Below are 9,076 nucleotides of genomic sequence, written 5' to 3'. Positions count from 1 at the left end.
GATTTATCTAGTGGAGCAAAGCTCAAAAAAGAAGTAAGTCCTATTCCACCTCACTCCATCTTGCCATAGGCAACTTTGGTATTAGTGGGAAGAAAGTGCTGAGGACCAAACTTTAGCCACCATCCCCTCTAAGGACAGGGCAGAGTTGATGGGCACAGGGCAGTTTAAACAGGTACTTCCAGAAATGTCCAATGTTTGGAGAGAGGCCTGTGTACATGCCAGGGATCGGGTGAGTAGATTTAGGCAAGAACCAGTAAGCGATGGGTACCGACTTGAAGGTACCATCAGGTTTCCGACAAGGTAGTAAGGCTGGAAATTGGAGCTTATACATGCATAAAATGTGCTCAAAGCACAAAAGAGGCCAATTGGAGAGACAGAGGAGTGCTCAGGGACAGATGAAACTTTAAGTGGCTACTGAATGAAGAGAAAGATCTGGAAAGCAACAGGAAAAAGAGGAGGAGGACAAAGACATGAGTGAAAGGAGGTGATTAGTGTGGGTGGGCTGGTTCAACTTTATGAAACTTAAAGGTAAAAAGCAAGGTTGAACAAAAGTAGATGAGACCAAATTTCAGAGGTCCTTGGATTCCACACAGGAGAGTGGAATATTGTTCAATCGGCAGTCAGGAATTGCTTGGAACTTCAAAGGACCTGAAGTGGAATTGCCCTTATAACAAGGGGCTATTGAGAAACTTTAATCCAAAAATTTTCATTGCCTTTCCTCTGGGTTCTTCCATGCTTCTTAGGAAGAGGTAAGATTGTCACAGCAGAAGTGCAAAGAGAGAGTAGCAGGCAGTTTTCTACTGTGACTCCCAGAGCCAGTCCTGCTCGACATGGAAGATGCCACTTGCCACTGCCTACATATTAGGGTGATGGTCCAGCAGGATCCAAGTTCCCCACTACCATTCTACCAGCTGCATGTGGGTACCTTCATTCCAACACTTCAGGAAACACATAAAGGCCTATATGAAAAAAAGAGGCTGAGCACAGGAATCCTGGTGAGTTGTAACTGGGAAAGGGTGGGAAGGGCCCTTACTTGTCCTTGGACAGTGGAGAACTCACCGCATTACACAGTCTCTGCATCAGGTCATTCAGGTCAATTCTTCCTGGCGTATACCAGCCTCTACCATGGGGTTGTCTGAGAAAATTCTGGGGTTGGGGGATGTGGGAGAATCCCCTTCCCCCACACAAAAACTACTGTCACACACAGCATGGGATACCATAGGAGAGGGAATACAAAGTAATGCCAAAATCATAAGAAGATCTATGAATCCTTCTGGTCTTCCAGGGAATGTATAAAATAAAATACAACAATGGTTGGGGATGTAGCTCAGTGGTAGAACACTTGCCTAGCATAATGAGGCCCTGGGTTTCATCCCCAGCCAAACACACAGACACACACACTAACTAACACACACACACACACACACACACACACACACACACACACACATACACACTCAAACCTGAACACAGAGGCAGGCTTGGGGTGGGGAATGGACTCCTCTCTTGAGTTTATAAAATGTTTTCCCTCATCTTCAGATTTCATTCAGTCATCTCTCTCACCTCTATTTCCGCCTCTCAACCTGCATCCTTGCTTTTCCAGCTTTCTCTCTTTGTATTCTTGGTTCCTAATCTCTTCACCAGCCAAGGACACAAGGCTGTCAGGTCCACTCCCTTGCCCATACATGTGTCAGCTTGTATACCTCTTCTTTCTGCCAATCCCCACTCTTCCCCCAAGATTCTGCTCAAAATTCTTCCAATGTCTTCATGTGTGAACACAGCTTCTCTATATGCTGAGTTCCTTCTCACTCCTCATTTTTTCCCTTAGAGTTAAAACATGTATTAATATCTCATGAGATACACTTGCAAATGCCTTTTTGTTTATTTTTTGTTTTGTGGTATTGGGGATTGAACCCAGGGCCTCATGCATGCTGGGCAAGTGCTCTACTACTGGGCTATATCCTTGACCCTTCTCATTTTTTTAAATTTTGAGATAGGGTCATGTTAAGTTGCCCAGGCTGGTTTCAAACTTACATTCCTCCTGCCTCAGTGTTTGGGATTACAGTTGTGTACTACCACGCCAGCTGCAAATATTTTTGTGTGACTATATTTTCTTTTCAACTACAATTCTATCTCCTAGAGTTCAGGGACAGAGTTATCTTGGTCCTTGGAATATTTTCACAGGTCCTTATACAGTGTTCTCCTCACAAAGGATCCTAGCCAGTCATATGGGTTGATAGACAAAAGAAGAGACAGTCATGAAGGGAAGATGAGTTTTGTTCTGCACTGTTTAGAGGCAGAAAAGTGGATTCATCAACCTCCCTGCAGAATATGCTCCCCCAGGCCATCCTCATTAGCTGTCTTCAATTGTCATCCTCCAAAGAACTTTGACTAAAATTCCTGTGCCTATTAGTTGGCTTGGTGCCACCATTGTTCTTTTATCACAGAGATAGTGGAACACACATATCTACTGAGCAAAAGGGAGAAGCCCAGTGACTTCTCTCGGCAATACAGGGACGGGCTCATCTTTAGCTGGGTCCTGGGGATGTAAGGGGCTTCAGGAGTTGTTCATATCCTCTATTTAGTCAGATTTCCATTGCTGTGACAAAATACTTGAGAAAACCAACTTAAAAGGAGGAAAAGTTTATTTTGGCTTATGGTTTCAGAGGTTTCAATGTTTGGTTGGTTCTGTTGTTTCCAGGCCTATGGCAAGGCAGAACATGATGGTAGGGAGTGCATAGTGAAAAGCTGCCCTCCTCCTGGTTGCAAACAAAAAAGAGATGGGTAAGGGGCTGGGTTTCCAATATCCCCTTCTAGGGTACTCCAGTGGCAGAATTTCCTTTCCCTATGCCCCACTTCCTAAAGATTCCACCACCTTCCAATAGGGCCACAGGCTGGTGAACAAGTCTCTGACACATGGCCTTTGGGGGACATTTATGATCCAAACCATAATCCCTCCCCCAACACACACACACACACACACACACACACACACACACACACACTGCCAACTAGGCCTGATATCTCCAGGGTCAATCATTTCTGGGATTACTTGAAGAGTTCTATCCCAAAGCAGCAGCATTGGGCATTCCCACTACAGAGGAATTCCTCTGCAGAAAAGAAGTTGAATTTTTCTTGTTAAATCAAACTAAAATTGACCTGAAGAAACTTCCCTCGCTTACCCTACTGCAACTTAACAGTGCATAAGTAAAGGTAGCAAGGAATCAATTTTTGTAACAAATAGTTAAGTCTCAACCAATCCCAGCAGCCAAACTTTGGTCACTCACATGCAGCTAACTACAAACGAAGAAAACCCGAGTTGTAATCAACAGAGCAGTCTCTTTACCTCATTTCATTTTCTGTACTTCATTTTCCATTTTCTGTTCATAAATACTGCACATTGTGCCTGCAGAGTTCCTCAGAACCTTTTCTGGTTAGGAGGACTGCCAAATTCTAGAAATAAGAATAAAAGCCAATTCAGATTTGTTAAACTAGATTTGTTGTAATTTTGTCTTTTAATATTCTCTTGACATGCAGAAATGGATGGAATAGGAACTTCAGCTCCACATAGAATGGGAATTGGTGTAAAGCAGCCACCAGATGAACACAGGCCCTATAAGAACCATGTTCACAGAAGTCCTGCCTATTTGGAGGAAGAAAGTGGGCCAGTGCAACTTGATTCCTTGATTATGCCTTTTTCAGAGAACCAGTCCAAACTTAGAGTTACATAAAGAAGTTGAGAGGTTGCAATGAGGAAAAAGAAAATGGGATTTTTTTATTTTCCAGGCTGACCTTTAACTCTTAGGGTTCCTAAGTAGCTGAGATTACAGGCATGCCCATAGTTTCTGGCTTGGCTATTTCTTAAAGATGGTGATTCACATCCATGAACATTCATACCTGTGCTTCCTTCCCAGGATGCGAAGGCTCCATCGTATCATTTGTACTCTGTCCTAGCTCATTTGGTGAACAAATATAACTTGTTTACTCTGAAAAAGGGAAATCATTTTAAAAATTATTCAAAAATTTCTAAAATGGTAACAAAGTTGGCAGTATGTCCTTTCAATGTCATGGGAGCACTGACCTAATCAAGGATTAATTTTTTTTACTGGAGTATACTTTGACTTCTGTTTACTATTAGTCAAAAGTTCCAGGGCTGGAGTTATAGCTCAGTGGTAGAATGCTTGCCTAGCATGCGTGAGGCACTGGGTTTCGATTCTCAGCACCACATATAAATAAATAAAATAAAAGTTCATCAACCACTAAAAAAAACAAAAACTTATTTAAAAAAAAAAGTTCCAGACCTAGTGAACTTGCATATTTAACTTGTTAACTTTGTCCAACAGAGTTGCAAATAATCTCTGTTTAGAAAAAAATATCCCCAAAGACTTTGTTTAATTGCCCTGTGGAATATTAACCAATTTTGCATATAAATCAGCAATCCTATCCCAATCTTCATATATTAAACTACCTTTAAATGTCCAATTGTTCAATGTTCTTTGAACCAGTCTTTAACCATATTGATTCCCTCATAAATTAATGAACTGAATAAAAATTTTGATACATGTTCATTTTAAATTTAAATGAATCATGTCTGACTTTTTTGAAAAATTTACTTTGACAAGTCATTACCTAGAAGCAGATTTTGCTTAAAAGGCCTCTGATCCTGGTCTTAAATAAGCTGTTCCTGATGGGACCGCCTAGCTGGCCTCATTAGCACCAGAGATTAATCACTAACTTGATGAGCCCCATTATGTCCCTGAGGGGCCATGACAAATGGAATCATCTGGAAAATGCTACCAGAAAAATTTGGTTCACTGTCTTCTTCTGAATTCTGGAGGTCCTTTGTAGAAGACCATTGTCTTCCTCACTATTCTGCTAGAACCAGGATGGATAAGGAAGGGATATATGGGAAAAATGGTTTGAGAACTGGCTATTTATTACAGTACTATGTGGGTTTTGTTTTGTTTGTACTGGGAAGTGAACCCAGGACTTTGCATGTGCCAGGCAAATCCTCTTCCATTGAGCTACAAACCCAGTCCTTTTAATTTTGTTTTGAGACAGGGTCTCATAAATTACCAAGGTCAGCCTGAACTTGGGATCCTCCTTCCTCATTCCTCCCAGTAGCTGAGATGACAGGTGTGCACCACCACTCTCAGCCACAATACTTTTTGTTCAATTTTATTCTTTGAACATGAGCCTGCACAAAGGAGCTTCTTAGTTCTCATCAGACCTGGGATATAAAGTCAGGTTGTACATGTGAGTGAGTTGACTTGTTTTGGTCATATAAAGAGAAAATGCACTGGGTGCATTGCCACACACCTGTAATTCAGGTAGGAGGATGGCAAATTCAAAACCAGCCTCAGCAATTTAGTGAGGCCCTAAGCAACTTATTGAGACCCCGTCACACAATAAAATATAAATAGGGCTAGGGATGTGACTCAGTGGTTGAATGCCCCTGGGTTCAATCCCTATTCAATCCCGTGGGGGGTGGGGGGAGTACGAGCACAATATGGAGATAACAAATCTCTCTCTCTTCCACTTCCTTTCCATCTGTCTCTCCCTTTCTTGTTCTTGTTTTCACTCTTCTTTTATCATGCACACACTCATACACACACATGCACATGAAAAACTCTATGCATATATGGAGGAGATATGTACATGTGTAGCTCTGGCTCTTTTTACTTTCTTCTAAGAAGCTAAACTTCTGGCCCCTCCTTCCAAGGATCCCCATCCCTTGCCTCAGACCATCTAATCTCCCTCATGATAGTCTTCTGCTAGTTCTTGGGCTTGTATTTATTACTCTCTGGAGAGCCTACAAGGACCCAGCTGTTATCTCTGCCCTTCATCAAGTGCTTCTAGGCTCTCTACTGCCTCTGGCTCTGGCTCCCAGACTTAGTCTGTCCTTCACAGCCTGTTCTGCTTTCTCTCCGTGACTCCTCAGGAACCATGCTTCCCTTCCCAGGCACAGTGTGTGAGCCTAATTCCTGATTCAGACTTCACAACCCTGCTCCCCATCATTTTCCTGAGGTGGGAAAGCTCAGAATGCTGCCCCAGAAAACATGAAATCTCCACTAGCCAGATCTGCAGTGGTTTGACTTGGTCCTGGTCACCAGGCCTTGCAGTTCCAACTATAGCTGCTTTTATTTTATTTTACAAAAATAAAAATTTTAATCATCTTTATTATAGAAAACAACATGTTGGTTGGGATAACCTAGGGGAGATGTTTGTTATATCTGTACTTAATTCTAATTGAACCACCACACATAATACATTAATATTAACCTTTTCAATTATTCATACAAAATTTTGACAAAGACTCTCATTCTGATCAAATTCAGACTCTACTCAGCTCTATCCCCACCTAGGCTTCAGTAGTGCCTTACATAGATTTTAGTCATTCCACACAATCACCCAACCTAAGAAACTTGAATAAACTCTAATATTGCTTCTAACATCTCAAGACTATGTTCTTGAAATAAGTTATCTCACCTTAAGTTGTTTCCTGGGAAAACTTAGTCCTGCCAAAATAATTAAGTTTGTGTCAGCCAACACTCAAACATAGGGCCCATCTCCCAGTCTCCATTGGAATGTTGGAGCCTGACTTTGATAAGCATCAGTTAGCAAACTGAAATGACTTAGTCATATGGACAAACTCCTCTTCCTGATATTCATAAATTTCTACTTCCCAGACTTCTGGGGCACATGCTCATTCCTCCTACCTATTTCCTCATCCTCCCTTAAAATTTCCAGGCACCTCTGCACAAATAAAATTTGAGTTCAGATTTACACTGGACCCTTTTGTCTGTTGCAATAGTTTATTACTGAGTAAAATTTTAGGTTACCATCTTAAGCTACTGCCCATCTTTTGTTTTTGAGAGTAATCTGGTGCTGTGACTACTGGTTCTCTCACCCAGGACCCTAGGAACACCCACTTGGAGCATTAGTCTTTATTCCTGACTAATTGAAGATCCATTGGTAGGCCTGAATCCTGATCCAGTTCTTCAAACAAATGTCCCCAGAGGCACAGTGAGGACAGATTTTGAATCTAAAGATTCAGAGCATATCCTAGAAATGAGTTAGAATCCAAGAATTCTTTATAATAAGTTGGGTTGGAGTTCCAGGATTCTCTGCAAGGGGCAAGTTCTGGGTTAAAGTTCCAGATTTGTTTGTTTATAAAAAAGCACTGTTAAAAACCCAGGTAAACAGAGGCTGGGTTAGAATTCCAAGCTGCTGTGTTCATAAGACATAAAACCTGGTTCAAAGACAGGCATCTTTGTAGGCAAGACACTATTAGTTAAGAATGTGGGGGGTTCTCAATCAATTGGAATTCCCCCTTCCCAGACCCCCGCTAGCTATATGCTTCACCACTATAGCACTAACTCTTCACATCCATTCTTGCTAGACATTACTGAGGATTATTTGGAATCAAATGACTTCTTTGGGAAAGTTAAGATCTTCACGGAACGGCTCCTCTAAGACCTTCTGCTCTGCCTTCCTCCATTAGCCACTTGCAATCTTCTCTTCAATTCTCTTAAATTCTCACTTCAGAGTCCCTACCTCCTCCATCCCTCTGTTCACCCCTTCCCACTTCAACCTTTTAACACCCTATAATTGCTCAATCTGCAGGCCCTTTGCTTCCCCATCAAGAGCTCTCAAAGGGTGTGGGGACTCTGAAAGTAACCAGTAAACAGCTGACAGAGAAAGAAAACTAATTGTAAATAGACCAGATATTTTATCCACTCTGAGGGACTTAGAGATACCCAGATGGCTGCATAGTATTTCATTCTATAACCCAAATTTTAGTCTCCAGGCTTTATAAACTATACTTCAGGCCAAAAGAAAAATTTTAACCCACCCTTCGTTTTAATATTGAGCAGGTAACTTTTAAGTTGTAACACCTGCTAGAAACATAATTCCAAATATTATAAAGTGGGGCAGAGATGAAGATTAGCTCTTTTGTATCACTGTTTTGGCTTAGCACATGGATACACTTTTATTTATTTATTTGTTTATTTATTTATTTATGGTACTGGGGATTTAGCCTAGGTGTATTCTACCACTGAGCTACATCTCCAGCCTTTTTTGAAACAGGGTTTCTCTAAATTGCTCAGGCTGACCTCAAACTTGTGATCCTTTTGTCTCAGCCTCCCACATTTCGGGATTAGAAGCATGTGTCACTGGCCCCAGTTATGTGGCTACAGTTTTGGAATGAAAGCCATAACGTTTGCATGTTTATACATGTTGTATATATGCACTATTTCCCTACCTCTAGACAGTATTACCAAATTAATTCATAAAATAGCTTAAACTGTATTCCAATTGTAGAAAAATAAATACCAATATAATTTTAAAACTTCAGAATTATAAAAATTAAATGTTTTTCAAATTCATTATATTTGGGTAAATTGTTGATAAATAAGACTAGTCTGGTACTATTGCTCAAATAAAAACAGGCATATATTCATCATTGTTAGTGTTAAATATAACATAGGTATACATTTTTATTCTATTTGGATTTTCTAATCAAATAAACATATATTTACATATTAAAGAGTAATAGATATCTTTATTACTTATCTTATTTCTTATTTATTTCTCAATTTACAGCTCTTTATGGTTAGAAATTACAAATCTGATTTTAACAAAATTGGGTCATAATTCTGTCAATTCCAATAATAATTATGTTTTTATTTTTATTTTTTTGGTACCAGGGGTTGGGCCAGGGGCACTTAACAACTGAGCCACGTCCCCAGACCTTTTTATGTTTTATTTTGAGATGGGGTCTTGCTTTGTTCCTCAGAGCCTTGCTAAATTGCTTAGGCTGGCTTTGAACTTGTGATCCTTCTGCCTCAACCTCCCAAGTCACTGGGATTACAGGTGTGCACCACTATGCCTGGCTAATTTGTTTTGTTTTATAATGTTTACTTTAGTGTCCAAATATTTTTGACCACTTGCAACCTAGACTCATTCTAAATTAAATCAATTAATAGATATTCATCATGTATCTGGATTATTTTAAAGTATAATAAAATACTGAAGTATTCATTTTTTAATTAAATTTTTTTATTTCTACAGA

The sequence above is a fragment of the Sciurus vulgaris genome (assembly GCF_902686455.1).
Source record: "Sciurus vulgaris genome assembly, chromosome: 6".
In the NCBI taxonomy this organism is placed as follows: Eukaryota; Metazoa; Chordata; class Mammalia; order Rodentia; family Sciuridae; genus Sciurus; species Sciurus vulgaris.
This window is presented reverse-complemented; position numbering follows the sequence as displayed.